Here is a 26,896-nt window from a genome sequence, read left to right as displayed (position 1 = left end):
ATATCAAGCATACATTTGGCTCTTTACAAATTCTACCATTGCTCCCAGTTTTGTCCTCTGAGGCCAAACAGAACAATATAATCCCTCTTCCACATGACAAGCTTTCAAGTACTTGAAGAAGACAGCTATCATGTCTCCCCTGGGGGGGGGAATAAGTAATTCTTTTCTTCTTGGCTGCTTATAAAATCATCTCTTTGTCAAAGTAGCTGAAGTTTGATGAAGTTTAGTGGTGGTGAGTTGAATTTGACATTCATTACTGTTGGTGTCTGTTATATTCTGATGATATATAATCTGTCTCTTGATCTCAATAATTCTGGGAAATTTTTTATTTGAATTCCTGAAATATAGTGGTCAGATTCTTTTTTCATATTTTTTTCCAGAGAGTCTGATGACTATTAAATGATTTCTGCAGAAATCTCTCAGAGTGGATTAGTAATAGTTCTAGGATCACTTTGGAAAAGGCATTTTTAAGATAATAATTTTACAGAATGAAAACTATAGTGCATGTACACCCAATTAATGTCTGTAATTTTTGGATAAAATTTTATCAAACCTCTTGCTGTTGTCCTTGAATTTAATGCTCTTTTTTCTTTAGCTTCTCTTTTTTTCTTTCCAGTAGAATTCTATTTTTCATTGATTCTATATATTTATTTTAAATTTTCACAGGCATATCCATGCTGTTACCTTGTATTATTATTTTGTCTTGTTCCTTTCTCTTTTTTTACAGATGTCATATTTTTACAAATGACTGATATCTCTTAACCAGTGCCAAATCTTTTTCTAAATTAACATTAGTCTCTCTTAGAGTAGAGATTCTTAACTTTTGTTGTGTCTTAGATCCCGTTGTAAGTCTGATGAAGCATATGGATGACTCCTCCAAATAAGTTTTTTTTTTTTTAAATAAATAAATAACTCAAAGAAATGCTAAATTTCTAATTAGAGATTAGGGAAAATATATATGTATGTTTTCACAAGTTCAAGGACTCCTGAAATCTATCCACAGGTTAATCAAGCTTGCCTTAAAGTATTTATTATACTAAGTCTTGTGGAAATTCCAACTTTGGTTTCTTAGCTATTAATCTGCTATTGTATTTGTTCCATGACTTTTCTTTTGCTTGTCTGCTCTACAATATTTGTTCATTTATTTATTTATTCATCATATTGCAATTATTTTCCCCTCTGCCCCTTTGTTCATTGCCTGAATTTACCTTTTTCTTCTTTGAATGAGCATTCTCTTTTCAAATTCTTGGGCTATTATTTCCTTTCCTCCCCTTCCTTCTTTTTAAATAGTCAGGTATTTTTTTCTATTCTTACAGAGGTTATTTGGGAGGATTGGATGCTAGATTTAAAGCTCCAAAAGAGTTGAGAGATCATCAAATCTAATAAATTCATTTTACAGATGAGGAAACTGAGACCCAGAGTGTTGGACCATATTTACCCAAGGACCTACAAAATATACGGAGCCAGATACATTACTGTCTCATTTCTCTGATTCTTTGTATGTCTCTATGTCTCTCTGTTTCTTTCTCCAATTCTCTCAAACATGCAAACTGAAAATACTGGTTGGGTAAATATATATTGTATTTTTCACTCTACAAAGTTAATCAAAACCATCAAATCCCTCTTAGAAAGTGATCTCAAATTCAATCCTAATCTACTGAGACAATTAGCTTCTATTTCCTTTAATTGAGGAATCAGTTTGGGATAATTTTATCTTTTCTTTCTTTATAATATTTGAGTTTTCCAAAAGATTTTCATCAACAACTTGCATGACCATTGTTTGATCACTTCAGCAGGTCAAGGCTCCACAAAGGAAAAAATATGCAATTAAGAAAATTAAACAAAACCACAATTGTACCCTCATTGCCTAGTTTAGAGAATAGACAGAAACTAATATATCAGTGACTTTTCAAACATTAAGAACCACTGGAAAGTCTGCTTTGTGACTTATTATACATAGCTTTGCTTGCTTCCTAAATCGTAAGTGTCAGCTTTTTTCTCTTTGGTACTTCTTGACCCAGTCCACATACTCTCATTAAATAGATTACATGCATCTTGATCAGTAATAGGAAGAGATATTTCCCTCTAGAGCAGAAACTTTTAACCATTTTTGTGCCATAAACCCATAGGGTTAAAAAATTCCTAAAATCTATCCATAGGTTAAACACTTTCCTTAAAGACTATTATTAAGTGTATAAACTAAAATACAGAAGGGGAATTAATTATATTGAAATATAGTTATTAAAATATAGGGTTTTTTAAAGTCAATTTCATGGACCATAGGTTAAAAATCCCAATAGGATGCAGAGTACCTGAGTCTGATTTTCTCTTTCTTGATATTTTAGGTCTTTGGGATGAAAAGGGCAATGTCAGTGCCAACTGTTATTAAAGTAAAGTATCTTATTTCTTTAAGATTAATACCAGTAGTAGTCGTATAAAAACAGACTTGTGTTAGTTTGTGTAACCTGGCCTGAAAGAAAGATTACGATCAACACCCTTTCATCCCAGCAGTTATCAACACAAGCATAGGGCTTGTCATGATCCCTGTTGCAATCTCCAAACCTCCCAAGCTATTCAGAATGACTCTAAACTGCAGTTTGATTTTTAATGCCTAGACAGTAAACTTTGAGCAGCCTTTTCAACTGGTAGAATACTCTTCCCTGGGGGCACTGGAACTCAGTAAGCTTGAGATGTTTACAATGGTAAGGTTTTCCAGTATGTATGCTACTAGGAACCACTATTTAAAAAAATGCAGTGGGGAGATCAGAGTAATACATGCTCTTCTCTTCAGTCATAGATATTTCTTTTTCTGTCCAGAGACAAGGAATGTCTTTTGTCACAAAAGTCACTCAGACATCCCAATCCTAATGTCTAGATATCAATCCTCTGTGCAAGCAATGTATTTGTTCTCTACCATTAGGAAATTTAACCACATAGTATTTGGATGCCATTTAGAATTAAGTAAAAATAATACTTAGAATAAGACCTAGTTTTTAAGCAACATTATATTTATTATCTATTTATCTAGACCCCAACTCATTAAAAATTGTCATTCCTAATGATGTCCTATTAATACTGTAAGATTTGAAATGCTTATTAAACTGTAAATGTTTTGTTTCTCTTTGTAGAATATGTGGTGACTTATAATTACATTTATAATTATATTTATGAGTACATAAATGTACATTTATTAAATATCTATCGTTTGTGAGTCAGTTTGCAAGGTGCTGGGTATGCAAAGACAAAATTTCACCATGCCTGCTCTCAAGGAAATTTTATCCTAAAGAAAACAACCTGTAAATAGAAAAGTATATGCACAATAAATAATATTTGCAGGGTGGGGGCAAAGGAAGAACTAGGAATCAAAAAGATTTCATGGGAAGGTAGTTTGGAAGAAAATTAAGGTTTCTAAGAATCAGGGATAAGAAGGTATTCATTATAGTCATGAAAGACTGTAAGTGTAAAGAAACAGAGATGGGAGATTCTATTTTCACAAATAAGGATTATCAAACAAACGTCTTTTAATTGTATGGAAAAGTATATGAAGGAGAAGTGATATATGACACTCAAAAAATAAGTTGACCTTAGGTAGTAGAAAAGCTTTAAATTCTCAATAGAAAAGACTATTTGATTTTAGAGGCAAGAGGGAACCACTAGATTTTAATGAGAAAGGAAGTAATATGGTAGGAATTGTACTTTGGGAAAAATCTGGGTAGAGGATGGGTTTGAAAAAGGAAGAAACTTGGAAGCAAAGAGACCAATTATAAGGTCACGGCAATAGTCCAAGGGAAGAGTGATGAAGGGCTTGAACCAGAATTTGCAAAGTCCTTTACAAATTTGTCTCATTTTATACTGACAACATGGGAAATTATTATTATTATTATCCCAACCTTACAGATGATAAAACTGAGGAACAGAGAGATTATATGGCTTTTCCAGGATAGCTAATAAAAGTCTAAGGCAGAATTTGAACTCAGATTTACCTGGCTGACTCTAATTCCTTCTCTTTATCTATCTAGCTGCCAGGATGAGAGAGAGAGAGAGAGAGAGAGACAGAGACAGAGACAGAGACAGAGACAGAGACAGAGACAGAGAGACAGAGAGAGCGCATTTATTAGTCAATGAATGTTTGACAAATAAATGATGAACTCTGAGAGAAAGATTAAATTATATTGGCCATAGTTTTAGTAATCAGTCTATTACTAGTATGAAATGTAATCTATAGACTTACTTGTGATTCATTTCATTCCTTCATACATTCAATAATTTGTTCTCAATAATTGACTTAAAGTACAATATAACCTAAAAAACAGGAACAGGATGGGTGACTTGTGCAGCAGTGAAAAGAAAACAACTGAACAAAGACCCAGACTGATACTTCTAAGATAATCAAAAGAACAGAGAAAAGGCTCCATCCATTATATTTGATATATTGCTATGGATAAAGGTTGCATAGGATAAGAAATCATGGTGGAGGGATTGTGTTCTATACTGGTGTTAGATCTTAGTGATTTAAAGCAAAAACATCTCTCTCTCTCTCTCTCTGTACACTTCCATTCTCTCCATTTACATGAGCACCAATCTATTTCAGGGTAAAAATAAGATATATTTGTAAAATACTTTTGCAAACCTTATATAGTTATAGATAATGCTCTATTAATAATATCATTATTGGTTGTGGTAGTGGTGCTCTTATTATTATCTCAAACTCATCTTGTCCAAAGCCAAACTTATTAACTTTCTCCTTCAAATCGTCTCTCTTCAGTGTAACTCATTTGAACCCTCTCAGTTTCCTCATTCTCCATATTCAAACAGTGGTCAAATCTTGTAATTTTTATCTTCACAATACTTTACCTCAGGTATTTCCTCTTCTCTGAACCAAACTCCTAATTGTTCTACTAGTTACCAGTTTCTGATTCATGTTCCAAAATCCCAAAAGAATTTAGATCTGACCATGTTATTCCCTTGCTTGAGAATCTCCAAGTGGCTAACAAGTAATTACTACAAATATTAAATAAGAAACTTCTCACCTTGACACTTCCAAACCTTCACTGCCTTTCTTTACAGATTCATTTAACATTAGTGTGCTTTGCACAAACTATATCCCAAAGTGCCCTATTCTCTTTTCCCTTTGTGAGGTCTTCCATTTCTGACTCTCTATTTTTGCCCCCATGCCTCAGATTTCACTTCTACTGCTATCAGAATCCTAACTCCCTTCAAGGTCCATTTCATCTCCTATGTAAGGCCTTTCTAATTTTCCCAGTTTTGCAAGGCAATGGGGTTAAGTGACTTGCCCAAGATCACGTAGCTAGGTAATTATTAAGTGTCTAAGGTCAAATTTGAACTCAGGTCCTCCTGACTCCAGGACTGGTGCTCTATCCATTGTACTACCCAGCTTCCCCTAATTTTCCCAATTGTTAATACTTCCCACCTGAAAATAATCTACCTTAGATTTACTTATCTGTATTTCCTTTGAGTTCTTCCAATAAAATGTAAAGCTCTTTAAAGATACGAACTGTCTCATCTTTGCCTTTATGTACCTTAGCACCTCTCTATAGCTTCCAAATAGCAGGTGCTGAATAAGTATAATTGAATGAACATATGAATGAATGAATGAGTAAATGCATAAAGGGAGAGATGGAGGAAACTGCTCACTAATGAAACTACAAACCCATCAAAATATAATTTCATGTTTTATTTAAATTCTTTAAAAATTAATAATGCTCATATGGTATTTGTGATAACTCTCTTGTAACCAGAATACTTGAATTACCAAAGCAAACCATTTTCTGACTACACAGGATAATAGAACTTGCTTCCTTGTCATTATTTTTTTCAGCTTAAAGTAGAGTTAGGCCATTTTTATTTTGCAACCTAATATTAGGGTTGATTTAGAAGCTGCCCACTTTTTCTTTTTTAATTCAGTATTCACTTTCATATACATAAGGCAGAATTTGCAGGGAGATAATGTAGTTAGTTAGCTGTGCCCCTAGCTAGATGACCCACTGCTCCTGAATTTCTGAAGGTGTAGTATTCTCTTTGGCTAATAGGATTAAAGAGTGGCAGAACCATAGGGATCTCTTTCACTGCTCTCATATCTCTACCTATTTCCTCAGCACAGCTCCCAGCTGCTGAATGTACTTTGAACCAGGATGCTAATCACTTACATGCAATTTTTCAGACCCAGAAAAGGCCACAGAGGGTTAATTTGTGATGGAAACACTTCGTCTCCCCCTTTCCCAAATAGAGAAAAGATAAATCCTCAAATGGGGAATGACTAGAGAAAGAAAGATTTCAAAGTAGGCCCAAAGGAAAGCTGACCCCATTTTGTTGGTGGAAGAATATATTGTATATTTATAGTTTGTGATACTTGCCTCCTGTATAGCAGGACTAAAAATATCCTGTGAAATATTACCATATTAAGTAAAGGGAGCAGAGTGACATCCCAATCCAGGTAAGTGTCTTCATCTGCCTGATTAAATGATGGTGGATCTTGTCCTGTTGATGTGACCTAAATAAACAAACAATTGAAGGAACCAACAAATAAATGAATAAATGAGTGAACAAATATATAAATAAACGAGTAGGTAAATAAACAGCTAAATAAATAAATAAATAAGCAGATAAATAATTTCCCAGCTATGTTTAGATATCCCCCCCCCCCAATTTATTTGAATTTTGTTCATTTTAGGTCAATCTTTTATTGTTTGCTCAACTTTGTTTCTTTTTTTCTCTGATCTTTATACCATTTACAATTTCTAGTTCATTTAAGATTTTATAAGCTTAATTAAGAACACAGTCTCCTCATTTAGGATCTTTCAGTCCCAGTAAAATATCAGGCTCAAGTGTAAGACTGGCTTCCCCTTCCACCTTGGACACAAGGTTTGAATGTGTGATTTCATGTCTTTGGGGAATTGTTGAGGTAGAAACTGCCCCTCATTGATTCAGATGGTCAAAATCTGTGTAACTTATTATCTTGGAATTTTTAATTTTTCTATGGTCACATATCTAGTGTGTATCAAGGTCAGGTCTTAAACTCAGCAATCATTCTTCCTTGACTCTAAGGTTGAACTTTTCCTACTTTATCATAGAGTTCTTCTCTATGTAAGATAAATTCATGGGGAAAAAGGCACTTTGAAAAGGCCCACTGCAATGTATCAAAGAGGGAACATCTTGGTATCATTTGTTTATTTCTTATCATCATACTTGGGGATAGCTACAGGCCAATGGAGCATGTTCAAAATCAGGTGAATAGTATGGTAATTGAACTAAAAAATGATATTTGAGGATTTTCTGAAGAAATGGAATATTTAGCATAAGGAAGAAAAATATTAAAGGGAACATGAGAGCAATGGGTTGAAGTTAGAGAGTGGCAGATTTTGCCATGAGATAAGAGAAAACTTCCTTACAATTAAAGCTATGGGAAAATAAAATGACCAATTTTAAGAAGTAGTGGAGTGGCCCTCAATAGAAGACTTTAAACAGAGACTTAGATGGTCACTTGTTGGAGAAGGACTATTTGATCAAGTATGGGTTGGACTGGATCTGTAGTGTCAAACTCAATCAATTAGAAACAGACCCCTGCATGTCTCATACTGACTTAGAAAACCACACATTAACATGTATATCATATTATCATTTTACTTATTTTATTAAAGATTTCTTAATTACATTTTAATGTGCTTCTGAGCAGTACTCCAAAGTCATTGACATCACTAAATGATCTGATATATCTTCTAGATGTTAGATTCTAAATTGACAGGGCCAAGATTCAAATATAGATCATTTGACTCTATAAGTCATCGATCTCTCCACTACACCAGGATTGTCCTACTTTGTAAGTAATGTCTTTCTCAGTGATCAGTTTAATAATTTTTTCCTATTGTTTCACATCTAAGATAATCATCTTTAAATTGATTTAATGGAATCCTTTGTATCTGTTCTCCATAGAAGATAAAAAAATCCAAATTTGTTTTTAAAATAACATTCATATGAAGAAAGGTATCAATAGATTTAGGAAAGAGTCAACAGCAAGTAACTTCTTAAGATGTCCTATTCATTTGGAACCATGAACCACAAAACCACCATTTATGGAGGGGGTGAACCATAGTCTTCTCCCCATTTCTTACCAGCTGTAATGCTTTTGGGTTCCTCATCTCCCCCACTTTAGATTTTAAGCATCTTGAAGGTAAGAACTGTCTTTTTTAAAATTTTATTTAAGTCCTCAGGCTTAGAAAAGTGGATGGCTTATAATAGACTTTAATAAATATTCGTTGACTGATTGAAAAAGTTAGAAAAATAGAAAAAACATTATCTCTTAGACAACAACATTGATCTAAGTCTCTATAGGGCCTTAACCTTGAACTGCCTTCCATCTTTACATACATACACATACACACACAACCCTACAGATGAGATTAAATTTCTCTAACTGTAATCATTCATAAATCTATATATATTTACTCACTTTCATTTAAATGCTTTCCTACACCTCTTCTAGAGATCAAGTCTCTTCTTGACCACCACTAAAAGGGATAGTGATCCAAACAGTTTTATTTCAGTTGTACATTGTTATTGAATCTTACTCATCCAGAGTGAATCCAAGTTAAGGAAGAGATATGTGGATAAATGGTTTTAAAAGACCTTAACTAGACATCGCTATAAAATGACTAACAGATGGGTGGTGATTCAGCATTTTCTGGGAAAATCTGCAATTAAAATGAATGAAAAGTCATAGTTTTCTGGTAGATTACAAAGAATTGCTCCAAACCACATCATTCTAGACCCAGAAAATAAGGTGAAGGATGAAACCTAATCAGAGTCAAGTGTTAAAGTGTTTATCAGAGTCAAGTGCTAAAGAAATAGAAACCATTTGGACTGATGTTATCACTGATTAAGAAAGACACTAACTACCTTTTGAGGGTTTGTTAATACTTTCCAGTCATTAAGGTAACATTTAATGTGTTAGAAGAGATGATTTACCAGATTATGCTTTTGTACCTCTGGAAAAGTAATGCTTCCCCTTGCCAAAGTTACTACTTAAGAACAAATCTATACGGGATACCTTCCATTTTCCAAAATGATTTGGTAATGATTTGGTTTATATAGTTTCAACAACTTAAAAAAATTAAAATTGTCTCAAGAGCTAAAGAAAGCCTGAGGCTTTTGGCTTTTCTGAGTAGGAATATTGCCTGATCACATTCTTACTTTAAAAAAACAAATAGCAATTAAACACATCTTGGTTCCTGCATTAGCAACATACCTCCTTAAATTCAGCCAATAAAGCACAATTTGAATTATGAATACTTGATTCTGCCTACCAAGAAAAATTTCATTTGATTGCAGGAAACATATTTTGAATATTATAGCAGATACAAATCCTGTAATGGACTATGAGGGTAAAATTTATAATATAGCTAGGGAAGCATCTATTGTGGATTGGCATTCTGAAGGGTTTACATGGTATCTGTATGACCTTGGGCTATTACTAAAGTTCTCTGGGTCTCAGTTTCCTCATCTGTAAAATGAGGAGATTAGACTAAATGGCTTTTGGGGTCCCTTCCAATTCTAAAATGATGATCCTTTTTTTGATTTCTGGTGATTTAAGAGGAAAAAAGTAGGAGAAGAGGAGAGACAGAGAGACACTGAGATGGAGACAGAGAGTGGAAAGAAAAGAGAAGAAAAGGGAGAGAAAAGAAGAAAGGAGAGGAGAGGAGCAATAGAAAGACAGAGACAGAGAAAGAAAAGGAGAGTCAGAAGAATAGAATCATCAAGCATCTCTCTCTAAGGTCCTAAAGAATTGATGGACTAATCATATTATTATATATTATCATGAATGGATACCGAATTGCTTCATGGGTCTGAGTTTCTCCACCTTGACTGAAGCATGGTCATGAAAAACAAGCATTGCATGTTTTTTTTTCTTTTTTTCTTTTTTTAAAATTTCTTTGGTATCTTCTACAATACCTAGTACATGGAGGGCACTTAAAAATATACTGTATTGATTGTTGGTTTATACACTTTATTCCTAGAGGAGGAGGCCTAATCAGATGACCTTTCAAGGTTTGTTTCAAGTTTCTTTCTCTGATAACCACCTTTTAAGTGGGAATTAAAGGCAGCAACCAACAGGATATTCATTTATGCCTGTAGGAAGTCCTGAAAATTAGTACTGGCCCACCAGCAGAAGGACAAAGAGAAATCAGAGTGAACCCATGGAAATTAAGCTGTGGATAAGTACTGTTCAAATGATTAATAATAGCATTAATAATTTTTAAATGAGACTTAAAGGCTTTAGAACTGAGCTATAATGGTCTTGCCACTTTACCAGAGCTGACTATACCTTTCAATGCTAGTGTGGGCAAGCCCCAAATTGTGAATAGATTCTAATTCCAATGGTTCCCTTTTAAGTCAAAGATGGGAACTCAAAAGACTCTCCCCTAGAAATAATAGAACATTGATTTGTTAGATCCTCAGAACAATGAACAAAACATACCAATATAATGATAATTTCATAGGCCCCAACCACCATGAATTTCTATGGAAAAATGTATTTAGGTTTCCAGCTTCCAGCTTGCAAAAACCCCAGTTCCTTTCCCCAATGGGATTTGCAACTTTCTACTTTTTTAATCATTCTAATTGTTAGGAAGGGATTTTTTAAGATAGTTTTTGTTTTTCCCATTTAACAAGCCTAAACCCAATTCTCTACAACTTCTTCTTACTGTTCTTAGTTTTGTCCTGTGCCAAATAGAACAGGTATAATACTGTCTCTTTAAACCTTCAGATACTTCAAGGCAGGTGTTAGCCATCCTTCCCACCTTCCAGTCTTCTCTTTTCCAGGCTTTCATTTTTATTTCTTCCAACTGATCCACACAGTGTTTTCCCTTCTCTAAATGCATTCTAGTTTACCAATATGCTTCTTAAAATATATATCAGATATAGAAGTGATCACAATAATTCAAATGGGTTTGGATCAATGCAGAATACAGTACACAGTGTTGGATTTAAATTCAGATCTTTGTGACTAGGTCCAGCTCTCTATCCACTCTTCTATTAATATTAAAAAATAAAAAAAATATTTGCCATCTTCCCTATATTCACACAGTCAGCATATGCCAAAAACAAGACTTGAACCCAGTTCTTCCTATCTCCATGGTTGGTTCCTTCTTGATTAACTGTGATTCATATATATATACATATATATATATATTCAATTTAATATCACAAAATGTCATCCAACATTTTGACCTATTGAGATCTTTAGGTACCATCATCTGAAAACATTAATTATCTCTCATAGCTTAGCGTCATCAAAGATAGAACCACATTTAAGCATGAGGAACATTAGGTCAAGAAGGTGAAATGTCCTTTAGTGCACCATTCTACCTTAAACTCCCTCCCCTGACAACCCCAAATCTAAAAGTGGAGATAACTCCTGGAACAATATCCTAGATGTCACTCTTGCACTAGAGCCATAGAGAAGAGATTAGATAGCTTGGTGCACTCAGTTTCTGGAAGTGCAAGTGCTGTTACATTGCTAGAGTTTGCGTTTGTTTATTTATTTTAGCAATGACAGAGAAAATAAAGATAGCATGTCATTGATCAGATGCCTATTGCTTCACCTCCTTTCAAAAAGGCAGATATCTCTGATCATTTAAGATCTTGGGGGTAGATACTCAGTCTGGGGTAGATTTCCTGTCACCCTTTGTCTTTTCTAAGACCCCAGAAAGAGGTCCATTTTTTTCTTTTTTCAATTACTAGTACCCATTACTTCCAAGCAAAGAGTCTTGTCTTCCCCTATTTTCACAAGATAATTGTAATCATATGGCAACTACTCTGCTTTTTAGATTTGAAGCCAACACATAGTTCTTCTGTGTTTTCAAGATTTCATGACTAGTCATGGAGAAACAGACTGACCTTCCTCCTCTTCCTATATTTAAACTTTGTAGGGAAGAACTAAGTAAGAGATAAAAATGGTGTACTAGTGAGAGGCAATGTTTTAGAGTCAAGTCCTAGCTCTGACATATCAACTGTGTGATGATAGCATTTCATTCCATAAGAAGCTTTTCCTAATACTTTATAGCTGCATCAAAATGGGATTTCTCTCCATACAAAAATAAAATAAAATATGCCTTTATTTATATTGCATATATTTATAAATGCATATATTGTCTCACATGAGATCTTAAGACTTGGTTTCCTCATCTATAAAAATGGAAATAATACTCGCAATGCATACCTTATTAGTTTATAAGGAAAATTCAGATTCTCTCTCTCTCTCTCTCTCTCTCTCTCTCTCTATATATATATATATATATATATATGTTTATGTATACAAATGTATATATTATAAATATGTATATGTGTGCATATCTATATACATATGTATTTATTTCTTAAGACTTTTGGTTCTCATTTGCCCCAGATAGAACAGAATTCTTACTACTTTGGTAATTTAAAACAAACTGTAAACAATTTTGAAGGCCAAATTGTTGTGTACAAAAATTCTATAAACTTGAGAGTTTAGGCATGATAGCTTAAGTATACTGTAATAAAAATTCTTTAATGTGATGAAATCATAAGATCATCATATATTTTAGAATTCAGAGACCTTAGAGGTCATTTAGTCTATTCTATTGATATTATATATATAAAGAAACCCAGATAAAGAAAGATAAAGTGATTTGTTTGTTAGATCTGGAATTTGAGCCAAAATCTCCAAGTCTAAAACCAATACTCTTCCTATTATAACATTGTTTACTAATATAAAAAATAAACAAAAAAACTAAAATTAAAAACCCTTGATTATTCATAAAGAAAATTCATAGATAACCTAAAACTTTCATTCTATCGGCACTTTCAATTGCATTTTTCTTCAAATAGGAAATCAACACTGGCATATTTCACAAATGTGGACACTCCCTCCAGAAAAGCAGATTACAACCTATCTATGCCCTCTAACCCCGGCATGAGAAGTCTAGCATCCTTATATCCTTTCCTCCCATAAAAACTTGGCCAACCATTAACCCAACACATTAAGAACATTTCGTGATTACTAATGGAGTTCACTGATTACCCCATCCCTTTCTCTACACAACTGACCTACTGTTTTCCCTCCAGTTATATATTTCTCCAACATCATCCTTCTTGTACATAATTTTTTGTTGGAAAAAAGGTATGACAACCTACCAATACCAACTGGGTGATTCTTGATTACCCTTTGAGTGTCTCTCAATTTTAATTCTTTGGAATCTGTAGTATTTCATGACTGAAACTATATAACTTCATCAGAAAAATATTATTGTTAAAGGCATGGGCATTTTTTTAAACAACTAAATCTAGACAGTATGAGCAAATGTTCTCATTTAAGTGTCTTTTTAATTTTTTCCAGCAACACTTGGTGAAAAGATGATAATATGCTCCAAGGTAGGCCAATGTAGTCTCAGAAAAGTGTGGAGCCTAGAAAATTCACTGACATCATGATTATGGCTCTTGAATAAACAAAAAAAATGACAGAACAGATTCTTTTAGGATGCCAAGAGTTTTATTCATCTGGTCTAAGGGGAAAAAAAAAAAACAACCCGTGGACTTGAGAGTTGAGTCATCTGATTTTTCATTACACAAATAACTTTCCTGTGTTCTCTCCTTTGGTAGAATTCATCATAATGTTTAAAATACCAGCTGCCAGTTAGTGCCTTTCCTAAATTTAAATATATATGTGTGTATATATATATATATATATATATATATATATATATATATATATATACAATACTGTATTTTAAATTACTTGAATAATTTGTCCACTGTTTCTCCTGATGTATAAATTGAGAAAACATTTTAATGAAAAGTTAATCTTTCCAAAAGCTAATGGGAATTACATGTTCTATATTTATTTGTAAGACATAGGAGGAGAACTGATTTTTTTGATACTTTAAAAAAGCTTAAGGGATATAAAAGCTCCAAATGACAATAAATGGCCATTATATTGTAATTTAAGGTATCCATCCAGTGTCCTTTTATCATTAAAATAATGTACAACAATATGACAGCATATTAATGACCCTTGTTTAACAAGAGTTAACTAGAGAATAGATTTCCCAGGCAAGAAGGGAAGCCAACTCATGTGCGGAACATTTCGGCTCTTTGTAAAGACTGCTCTAAACTGAAGGTCAAAGCTTTATTGCTGGTGGTGTTGTTATTCTTAGTCATGGTTAATGATGTCGACTCCTGATGTCTGGAGTTTGGATAAAAAATGAGATATTGATGACTCTCAGAATCAAAAACCCCATTTGCTTGTCCCAGAATACAATTATACCAGCCAACTCTAGAGATCCTCACATGAGATTAACACAAGGCTGCTTGCTCCTAAACAGGGGGGAGTTGGGAGGGAGATCTAAGAATATAATGCTGCCTAAAGTTGACAAAGGGGTGGGAGAAAGGTGTAGTTGAGGTATGAATCAATTTGGGGGTGACTGAAGACTGCTGAATATGGAGTCCACTGATTTGTATTCAAATTCTGACTCTGCTGCTTACTAGCCAAGTAACTTCGACAACTCATTTATAACCCCTGTTGGTCCCAGTTTGCTCATATTAAAAAAAAGGCACTTGTACTCTATGACCTTTATGGTATCTTCCAGCTCTAAATTGATGATTCTGTGCCTAACAATCAACTTTGTCTTCATTGTTTTTTCATTTAAAAATTGTGGCATATGCAAAGGACAATAAAAATGTGCATACCCTTTGATCCAATAATACCACTCCTGGGTCTATATACTGAAAAGAGCATGAAAAAGGGTCAAAATATCATTTGTACAAAAATATTCATAGCAGCTTTGTTTGTGGTGACAAAGAACTGGAAATTGAGTGAATGTCCATCAATCGGGGAATGGCTGAACAAATTATGGTATATGTACATTATATGTACATTATATGTACATTGTGGAACACTATTGTTCTATTAGAAACCAGGAGGGATGGGAATTCAGAGAAGCCTGGAGGAATTTGCATGAACTGATGCTGAATGAGATAAGCAGAACCAGAGGAGCATTGTACACCTCAACAGCAACATGGGGCTGATTATTAATCTTAATGGACTTGCTTATTCCACCAGTGCAACAATCAGGGACAATTTTGGGGTATCTATGGTAGAGAATACCATCTGTATCCAGAGAAAGAATTGTGGTGTTTGAAAAAAGACCAAAGACTATTATTTTTTAATTTCAAAAAACTGTAATCTTATTATTCAACTTTGCTATCTCTTATATTTTATTTTTTTCCTTAAGAATATGATTTCTCTCTCAACACATTCAACTTAGATCAGTGTATAGCATGGAAACAATGTAAAGACTAACAGACTTCCTTCTGTGGGGGATGGGGGAGGGAAGCAAGATTGGGGGAAAACTATAAGATTCAAAAATTAATTAATTAATTACAAATAAAAAAGAACAAAAAATTGTGTCATATGAATGCATTGAAATGTTATTAGTGCACTATAAGAAGCAAATGATCATGAAAAATTTGGAGTAGCTTGGCAAGACAGTACAATGGAAAGAGCATTTTCTATGGAGCCAGTGACCTGAGTTTGATTCCTACTTCTCAGGCAATCACCCTGGGTCTCAGTTTCCTTATTCATAAAATGAAGGAGTTTGAATAGATGATCTCTGAAATCCCTTCCAACTCCAGAGCTATGATCTGATTAAAATGAATTGATGCAGAGTGAAAATAAATAAAACTAGGAAAACAATATATACCCAGTGATCATAATAACAGAAAAAATGAAGAACAAAAGCTCCCAACCAAACATCATCTTATGCAACATGGTTGATATGCTAGATAGTTTTGTTAAAAGGCTTTTTCTGTCCTTCTTAAAAATAAGAGATAGGGTTAGGATAGGTAAAGGGAAGGAAAATAACTATATTCTGCAATGAAAGTGATGCAAAAGTTAACAATGAAATAAAAATACTAGATAGAAATTTGTTTCAGTCTTGACAGAAAGGGCATTCATTAAGTTGCTGATTATAAAGAATTATTCCCACTTGGTATGTTGTTGTTTTAAATCTTTAATTTTTTTTTCATCATAAAGACCTGGAAGACAAGTTAGTATCAATTGCTATTTAAACACTGAAACTGTTGATCTACCTAATTTGACAAAATTAAAAATGAAACCAGTATAATTAAAATAGACTTTAATATACAAAGTAATAGTAATAATATGCAGAGAAGGGTTCATCTTTAATCTCGAGGAATCGATTTTATCTTCAAACTTGGAATTTACGAGTAGCAGTGTCACATTCTAATAATGATGAAGTGAATTGTTTTATAATTTCCCATAGGTTTTGTAGAATAGTTTTTAGAATCTCTACTGATTTCTGAGACTGTAATAAGAAGTCAGTTAAACATGAAATGTGGATATTTGATCTAGCTAAGGTTCTAGTTCTATAGCTAAAAGATGGAAAAATATGTTAGGGGGACTGATATAGAGAGGATTTGTAGTAACCTATAAATTATATAATTCCTAAATATGAAATAAATCACTCACTATACCTTCTCTAAGCTGACATCAGAATAGGTGGGAAAGAAATAAATCATCAGTTTATTCATTTGGTTGGGAATTAAATTTTTTTAATTTTTTTTTTGTTTAAGACAATGGGAGTTATAAGTGACTTGCCCAAGCTCACACAGCTAAGCAATTATTAAGTGTCTGGGGCTGGTTTTGAACACAGGTCCTCCTGACTCCAGGGCCAGTGCTCTATCCACTAGGCCAACTAGCTGCCCTTAACTATTTTTTTAATGTATTTCTTTTATTTAATTGCCAATTGGCAATTAATTGGCAATATTTAAAGTATTTCTTTTAATGACTTTTAAATGCATTTCTCATTTGGTTTGGCTTTTGTTTAATGATTTAAGCAAAATTGATTTTTAAAGAAAAGTACTATCCAATTGGATTCATTTGGTTATTCAATAGATGTTTGTATCTAGTATACAATACTAGTATACTAAATACATATTCTAAATACACAATATCTAGTATACTATACTAAACTGGGAAACATTGGCAATTAAAAATAAATGAATGCAATAGGATCCCTGCCTTCAAAGAGTTTATAGTCTAGTAGAGCTGTTTAGGTGAACATATAGAACTAAAAATCATATATTTAGAGGGGATAGATTAAAAAGTCAGGCTAATATGTCTAAAAATAAAAAAAAATGCTTACCATAAAGTCTAAGTGAGCATCATATCCAGAAGCTGGATTGTTGGAAAGAATCCATCTCAGATAGATTTTTCATTCTCTTGACTGGAAAGAAGTGGAAGGAAAAAAGAGCATAAAATAGTTTTTGACTTCTGTGAGTGAGCAATCTCCTTTTGGCCTTTCTCAAATGTTGTTCAGGTCAACAAGAATAAAACTGTAATTAAATCAACCCTGTCATTCCCAAAAGGGTGTGTCAATCAACTTCACTTACTATATATCCCCTCATGACTTCTAAATTCCAAAACACTCCTTAGGACCAACCCTTTTATATATTATTTTTTATAGATTTTTTTAAAGGAAAGTTCTTGATGTCATAGACTGTCTCTCTGTATTTGTATCTCCATTGTATAGTAGGAACCATATAAAAGCCTATTCCCTTCCCCCTTTCCTTCAACTTTTAGGGATTAATCTGGTTATCCCTTTCATCCCAGCCTCATGACCCCATTTCCTAGTGTGTTGTTACCTAACTCAGCCAATCTAATCAATATGTTTGATGAAATTTAAAAAAATCATGAAAGAAACAAAATCAGTTCCATACATAGGAGTGCATTTCAATTTCTGTATAACATTCTTCAATATTTTATTCTAACAGTATATAATGCTCATATATGCAAATGTAACCTTATAGAGAGAGGTAATTATGGACATATGCATTTGCATCTAGATACGCAGATTTATATGTATGTGTATACATACATATTCCATTATTGAAAATTGTTCTTAATGCATACATATATAAATATATACTTGAATAATGGAACATGTAATCTTGGGCTATCTCATTCTTTTGTCTTAAGATAATAATTCATCATTTAATTATTATTATTTAAACATGTTTTTTTGTTTGGGATGCTTCCCTGGTTGTTATTAAGGAGCAGAAATGACATTTCATCATTCTGTGGAGTAGGGCAGCATTTTGATTAAAAAATGTGACTTCTTTGAGAAGCTGGATAATTCTTATGTCTGTGGATTTTATTTTTTAAATAAGATTTTAGTTTAAAGATGAAAATGTGAGGTAGTATAGGAAAAATAGATGAAAAGCTTTTGTTTATATATTCTACTTAGAACAAAAATTCAAGGATGTCTTCTTGACATGTCCTTTGGCAATATTCACATTTTCACACAAAATATGGCAGGGGGGAAGATAAATTCTTACTTTGAGCTGTGCAAAACTGACCTCTTAAAGAAAAATAAAAATTGTTTTTTAAACTTATCATTTCTGAGAAATACTGATTTTTAAAAGTATTATCTTTAAGTGCAATTAGTCATAACAAATAATAGCTCCCATTTTCTTGTCCATTCTAAGTAGGTGTTGAGGACAGTATCATTCAGAGCTTTTATACTTGTCAGAGAATCACAGAATTGGAAAGTTGAAGATGAACCTCAGAGAGCATCCATGCCTGAGGTTCAGATTGTGAACTTAGGGAAAAAAAAATGCATTATTATTTTCACCAACTTTTGGTTTCCTTTGTAATCCTATGTATTTTATTTTATTTTATTGCATTTAAAATTGTTTTTCTAAGGAAGGGTCCAAAAACTTTACTGGAGGTGCTAAGGAAGCATACTTGATTGAACCAGACTGAACCCAGCTTGAACCCAATCCATACATAAATCCCCAGGTTCTTAGCACTTCCTCAGTCCATTATCATTAGTTCTTGATTTCTAGATTATTTAAATGCACTACCCAAAGATCCTTGATCTATTTGGTTCTTCTTTCTTAGATCTTCATTCCTCAACAGCAGTACTTAAATTTGATCTTTTTATAGAAAAATCATCAGCACCTCATTTAGATTTCAGAAACCAAATGTTTAAAATGGCACTCAGTATGACAAAATGGATGAAACCTTCACAGATGAAATCCATGGGTCCATTATGAAATCCTGACCCTTAGAACCAGTGAGACTCCTTAATGAAAGCAATAGAAAAAATTTCAAGAGGGCTCAATTTTAATGCTGGTACTATGTACCTTGATAAAACTGCTAAGGGACTTCAGTTTTATCAAACTAAAAAGAGGGATTCTCTCCTCAAAAGGTTTTACTGGTGTCATTAAACTAATGTAATATGACAAAACAAACACAACAAACTATAACATCCTATACAATGCTTTACCACTCTGTAGAATACAATATCATTGCCATACTATACTATACTACATTAAAATATAATAGGAATGTATTTGAACAGAGAATATGCCTATGGATACTGGATAAATACTTTTAAAGAACTACTTTGATATGTGGTCATTACTCACATATATGCATATGGATATATATTCATAAGCACACATACACAAATACATATTATTATAGACAGTTTCACTATGTCAAGTATAGATATGTAACTTAGACTCATACCTATGACTCCATAAACTCAGAAAAAAATGTACTAGCATCTTAATCTCTTAATTATAAGATTATTAATTATAAGATTTACTTTTAAAGTGATGGGTATCATACAATATCAGTACTTCAATCATCAAGGTACCAATTTTCTTTTAAAACCTGGATTAAATGTGCTTAAATTCAAAAGCAGGAATTCTTAGTGTCTTTTTTTTTGTTTGATTGGTTTTTTGCAAGACAGTGGGGTTAAATGGCTTGCCCAAGGTCACACAGTTAAGTAAATATTATAAGTGTCTGATACTGGATTTGAACTCAGGTCCTCTTGACTTGAGGGTCATTGCTCTATCCACTGTACCACCTAGCCCCCCCCCCCCCACCTTTTTTTTTCCTTGATTCCCTTGGCAGGTTCATGAAGCCTATGTTTTCCTTCTCAGAATGTTTCTTTTTAAAACATGTAAGACAAAATTCACAGGATTACAAAGGAAATCAATTATGTTGACATTTTTTAAAATATAATTTTTTCCCTCCCAATTTCTATCCTTGCACTTCAGGACAAAACCCATATTCTAAAGCATTAAGCCTTTGTGAAATACAGTACTTAGATAAGGACCAGGGTATTTGGAGTTTTCAGTTCATAAAGTTTTATTTGAGAGACGTTTTATGTACATATGTGAGTTATCAATCTCAAAGAGAGAAAAGGTCATGTGGACCCTGGTGGAGTCTGAAATTGACACTTCAAAAAGTTTGGGTATTGTAAACTGAAGCTTAGCCTACTTAGCTAAACCCTCTGACAAAATAGATTTATGCAACAATTTACTTTTGGTGAAAAAAAAAAGAAAAGTGTCTTATTATGCTTTCTCCTTACCCAAACCACTTTCTATATTTCCCCATGTAGAAGAAGCACATTTTTTCGAAAAATTTGGGGTCTAAAAACTGGGACTGTCTTATCAGTGGTTGTAGATTTTTTTACTTTGCATTTCCTACTTTTCTGAGCTTGTTTTTTGTGTTCATTGTTTCACATTTGTTACTGGCATATTAGGTTACATTTTGCCACATTCTGCCCAGAAATGGCTCAGAAAAGATTTTCATCCAGGGCTGAATATCAAGTTCAGTTTGCAACTGAATCAAGTGATTCAGTTTGCAAAAGTGAATGGAAATCATTCTGCTGAACTTCAGTTTGGCCCTCCTCCAACATAGAAAACAAGCTGAGACTGGCTATGGGAAGAAGAAACCCAAATGAAAACACCCTGGTGGAAGAAGGCCATGAGAAGCAAGGCAGCCAAATGGCCTGAGTTAGAGAAGGAATTGAAGATATGGATTGAAGAGCAAAGGGCCATTGGAATTCCTGTGTCCATAAAGATGTTTCATCATGAGGCAAAAAGAATTGCTGATGAAAAAGAAGTGACTGATTTCAGAGGACACAATGGGTGCTTCAGGTTCAGGAAAAGGAATGGATTAAGAATGTGACCACTCACTAGACTTGCCCAGGGAGAGCTTGTGGTCAACCACAGACCAGAGCATCGGCAGGAGAGTGGTCAGAGCCTATCCTAAGAGTGATTCATCATCCAACATAAATGAGGACAAGCTAATGGATGGGAGTTTTGACAGTGATGAGGAGTTATATGAATTTTATGATGAGTAAAATGAGTTCAATAACTTTATGTAATGCATTTTTTTTCAAATTTCTGACCCCAAAATTAAGGTGCAACTTATACATGAGAATGTCTTATACTTACAGAAACTATCTATATACGGTAACTATCAAGGATGCATACTTAAGGAACAGGTTGCTTTACCTGGTTAAATTCACATGTATAACCAAAACTCCAATACCATATAAGGGTGAATTGAAGTTTTAACATTAGAAGCCAAATAGATTGTGATATAAACATTATCTAATACTAATTGTCCTCATCAATTGAATACAAAGCATTTGACAATCCATTTAGCAATTTTTGTTTTTGAACAAAAATGATTGAATAGATAAGAAAGGTAAATGTAACCCTCTTTCCCTTATGTTTCTGATAGAAACAATAGTGGATTAGATTTCAGAAAGCTCAGTTTTTATTTCTAGTTGATCTCACCTTATCTCAGTTTACTCACTAGCAATGTACAACTAATGCTCCCTTTCCTTATTTCTCTAGGGGAAACATTAAACTCATCCACATCATTTGAGTAGACTATATGTGATTTAGGGGATGTGATTTTGAGGAGTAATGCGAAGCAGCATTTCTCCTGCATAAATTTATGAAATTGATCTCTGCTACATCCTATTTGTTATGTCTGATGTCTCAACTATTTCTCTTTAAGCCATCTATATCATTCCCCTAAAGTCTTGAGCTTTCTTTTCAGGAATTAAATTTTGGCATCACCTTTGAGTTTTTTTTTTTATTCTTCCCTTCTTTACTTTAGAAGTTTGCTACTCAAATTCAAATGTATTTTATATTCCTACTGCTGGAATATTTTTTTCCTTCTCTTCTACATTCTTCAACATTCTCTTCTACACTCTACTAGTTTCAAACTGAAACTAAAATACTATATTCAGTATCCCCTGCCACTCATATTGACTTCTTCCCTACTCCTTTTACCTTAAATGGCCTTTGGAGGTTACATTTGTCTTATCTTGGGATCATTCAAAATGCTACTGATAACACAACTTCAGCTTCTGTTGAAATGTCCACAAGGCACAAGATTCCAATTTCAAGAGCTCATTTTCTAGGTAACTCACCTCTACTGTTCTGCCAAAATCCAGGACTGGTATCCCCACCGTTGAACTTCCTTTGTGCACAAATTCTTTTTAAAACACTATGGCTCTAATATATTCCAGGACCTAAAAAGTCCCTGCTGATTGCTTTTATTCTGCCAGGAACACTGCCCTGATTTGCACCAGTTCTTGACAGCTTCCCACAGGCAAACACCTGCAGAACCCTGCCTGAAGTCACAGGTATGTTTCAGAACTGCAGCCCAGTACCCACAGTCTTGTGCCTATTTAGAAAGGCAATCCAAGGATGTGAAATCATCCCTGCTCCTTTCTAAAATGGTGGTGGAAAAATGAGGGAACATCAGCTCTCCACAAGTCATTTTGTAATTATTGAAAGGGAACAGCTAAAGTTCTGAACATCTGTTCTTTCAGACGTGTTTACACAGACACTTAGTAATTCAGCAGAACCAATGCTGTGTGACTGCTATTTCCAAATACTATATAAGTAAGAAACATTTTTAGTCTGGGGGGGGGGGAATCTGAATATTGTACACGAAGACACATTGTTGACATCTGGCAGGTTCATATGCGACTACTGAGATCTTTCAAAACAAAACTGTTGCAAAGGATATTTAAACTCAAAATGTCACTTGGGAATAAAATGTTCCCTTCTGAGTGTCTTTCCTAGTGTGAAATGTACAAGTTTTGAAGATTAGAAGTGAGTCAATTTAGATAATACTGAAACATGGAGATGGAAAGGAAAAAAAATCTTTCCTAACAATTACTCTTCCCCCCCAAAAAAAATCATTCTAAGTATTGTAGAAACAAAATCTGTGTTTCTCTACCTCTCTACATTGGTTCAATACAGTCACATTTTATTATTCCCAGACAGATTATCTAGTTTATAAATTACGCAAGCTAATTTTCCTCCCAACTCACATTTATGTTCTAAACATTTCATTACTTCATAGATTTTCTAATACTTTATAAAGTAAATGTAGGCAAAACTCAAAGCAAGTAATGTTTGCAGTTTAAAATTATGTTAAAAGTAGTGTTTGATGACAGATTAAAAATCCAAACAGGTAAAATCACTTGGGCAATTCTTTTAAGATAAACATTTCATATGGATAAATGTAAAAGCATTACAATTGGCTTAAAAAAACTTACAAGTAGAGAATATGAGAAAGGTATAGTTAGATAATATTTTATATAAAACGTTCTGGAGGTTTCTTCAAATTTCAGGCTCAAAATTAGACAAAAAATGAAGGCTAATATTTTGAAGGATCATTGGTAATTTCTAATGATCTAGATCAAATAGAAATAGATCCCTACAGACATCATATTGAATTAAAAAGCCACAAATTAATAAATCCATGTTGTATTTTTTATTTATTATGTTTTGATATTGTTCCTGCAGGCACTTGAGAGTTTTTCAGGGCCTGGCTGGGCTTTAGTTTCAGGAAGATGCTTGAGGTAATTAAAAACACCACACATATCCAAACCAACCTTCTCTCTTCTATTTTATTTTGAACTCAGTACATTGTTCATCTGCAATATGGTTCAAGCAATATGTACAGATGGGTAAGCAACCAATCATGGTGTAGATGATAGTCATTTTTTAGGTATTATTCATCTTATGCAGATTATTAGAACAAACTCTGATTTGGGGTCATAGTTAAGTGTTTCAAGGCACTAATCCATCACCTCTGCCAAGAGATGGGAAACACACTTCATTGTCAGTTTTCCAAAGATTTGATGGGTAACTATAATGTTTAGATATCAAAAAGCTTTTGGTTATTGTATTTAACAGAATTGTAGTTGTAATTGTCCTTTTACTGTTGAAGGAATCACCATTCTCCTAGGCACCTGGTCTGCCAAACTTGGTGTCACCCTCCACTCACCTCACCCTTTCACTAGATATATTTATTTCATGGCCAAATTTTATCCTTTCTACATTCCAAACTTCTCTACTGTTTTCCTTTCTTCCCATTCACACAGGCACTACTCCCTAGATCAGATCTTGCAATAGCCTTCTAATAGATCCTTTTAATACCAGTACCAATATCAACACTTCCACAGTCTTGCCAAAGTTATTTTTTTCCTAATTGCAGATCTAACCATCTCACTCCCTTTCTCAGTAAATTCCAGGTGTCTTCATATTAACTTTATGATAAATAAAATGTAAGCCCCTCTGTTTGCCTTTTAAGTATCTTCATAATCTGACCCTACTACATTATGGAAAGACTCTCAATATACCTCCACAGGGTATAATCACCTCTTATACCGTGTGATATAGCTGTTTCCTTTTTTCTTGCTGTTCCTCCCATCTTCTTTTCCATGTTGTCTTCCATGACTGGAATGCTCACCCTCCTCCTAAATATTTACATGTTTTTCTTTACCATTAGACTGTGGGTTCCTTGAGGTCAGAGACTGCTTTTGTCGTTTATTTGCCCAGTGCTTAGAATAAGACTGACATGTGACAAATACTTCATAAATACTCATTGACTGAATGATTAGATTGGTTTTTCAATTTACTTCTTACCATAGTGAAAATCAGGAGTCTGAGAACTACTGGCACAGTTGTTATCATAACAGATGAAAATAATTTATCCTATGCCATTTTCACTTATGAGAGTATGTTTAAACAACTGTTCAGAAGAGTACAGATTTGCTCTTGTTTCAAGAAATTTCTATCTATGAAAATTCAAAGAAAAACAACTGTTAATGGATGATGATTTGTATTTTTAAAAATAATTCTCCACTTTTATGATAGAGTTCCTTTAAATAATACAATTTGCATTTAAAAGATGATTGAATATATACAATTGATTCATACAGAGCTTTTCATAAATTTATTTTTGGGGAGCTAAAGGAGGTACACCAGGACTCTAAATAAATGAAACACTTTTCACAAATATCACATACTACTCCTAATCTTTCTAGTCTTCCCAATATATCTAAAAGCAAAAAGAAAACAATAGGAAAAAAAAATAAAAACAGAGAAAACTGTAAGAATGTTGCCTTTCCCATCTCGTTGTTCATTGTCCAGTACCAAAGTACTTCTGAAACTTTGTATGGTATTATTTTTTTCTCCACTTCCTAAAAATTGCATTGTGTTAGATGGTTGTGTAAAGTCTATATGATATATGTATAAAGATATTTAAAATGTAATTGCAAGCAATTTGAAAGAAATGTTCTTTCAACGGAATGTAGATTGACCTATTTGAGAACATAAAAGTGCATATAGGTTCACATTTTCTGTGGTAATATTTTAACATTTTGAAATTTTATCTCTAATAGACCTCCACATTACATTTTGGTAAAGTGGTTTCATTTTCTTTAACAACCATTAATAGCTATTAGAGGTGAAAATAAGGCTTGATATAGATCATTAAAGTACACTTAAGTAATTTGTAATTGACAATTAAATCAGCATGGTAATACATTAGCATAAGTTTGATAGGGCTTCCTTTTTAAAAGCACTAAGAAAGAGATCCTTCATAAGAACTCCACAGCAAACTATTGTTGTATTTTAATTGATCACAAAGCACACTTATTGTTTCAATGAATATGCCTGATAATCATTTTAATAGATCTCTTTTTTAAGATTTTTGGTGCTGTAATAAGGATTCTGATTCATCACACAAACACTGAGTTCTCCATAAAATATGGTATTAGCCAAGCTCAGTTTTAAATCTCTTTGTCAGTTTGATGAAAAGTAAGATAAAGAGTTAAAGATTCCTAGTTCTCACACCAGTATTCCTCATTCTTTCACTCTTTTTTTCTTTCGGTCTCTCCACCCACCCCCAGTGACCAATGAATGTACTCACAAAGCTGAGTTTAAACGTTACCATGACAATAGCAACACTGATGACATTCCCCATTCTTGTGCAGCCAATGGGCATTGACCTTATCCTGTCAAACCATGTAAGAAGCAATGAGGGCTATGTTGGCTTCGTAAAAATTGGACATTTTTATCTAGGACATTTTATTGAATTACCATATATTGAGCTATAGGACTATATTTAATACCCTATTGTATATTTCATGGTGAAAAGCAAAAAATAGAAGTGTTAGCTGCTTTTGAGAGGAAGCACTAATGTTTTAGATACAAAAATTCACATGTTGGACTTTAAAAAATCTTAGTGATCAGTACTATTTACTTTGTAGGATTTTGTCCACTTACTTTACTAAAATATTATTTGAACATTTGAGTAAAATAAATATATTGTAAAGTTTTTTAATTGTTATATTCAAAGTATATTACCAGCACTCAAAGAAATTTAAAAGATTAATTTCCATAAAATCTGCTAGAATCAGCAGTAGCTCAGAATACAAGTCTGTTTTTTTTTCTCTTTATTGTCAGGTTCTTTCATGACAGTCATATTCAAACTCTGTATGACTGTGGTTATGTACAACGAAGGATTATCTTTCCACTCCATTTTTAAAAAATGATTAATTAACAAGTGTCTTTCCAAATTCCTTAATTTGGAGATTTTGATTGGTTTTCATGTGAGGCAAATGTTAACATACAGGAGACTTAAAATATAATAATAGGTTATCTTCAAAGATTAGATAAAAAAATTACTGGATAGAAATTGTTTAGC

General features: G+C 33.3%; 1 protein-coding gene across 4 annotated transcripts in view; it reads left to right on the top strand.

Annotated features, from left to right (window-relative positions):
* The window catches only part of CELF2 (CUGBP Elav-like family member 2), a 632,079-nt gene that overhangs the window by 203,826 nt on the left and 401,357 nt on the right, over nucleotides 1–26,896 (top strand). The gene's annotated exons all lie outside the window — the stretch shown is intronic.

The sequence above is a fragment of the Macrotis lagotis genome, chromosome 7, assembly GCF_037893015.1.
Source record: "Macrotis lagotis isolate mMagLag1 chromosome 7, bilby.v1.9.chrom.fasta, whole genome shotgun sequence".
Lineage (NCBI taxonomy): Eukaryota > Metazoa > Chordata > Mammalia > Peramelemorphia > Peramelidae > Macrotis > Macrotis lagotis.
The sequence above is the reverse complement of the archived record's forward strand: the minus strand, read 5'-3'. Positions and strand labels throughout refer to the sequence as shown.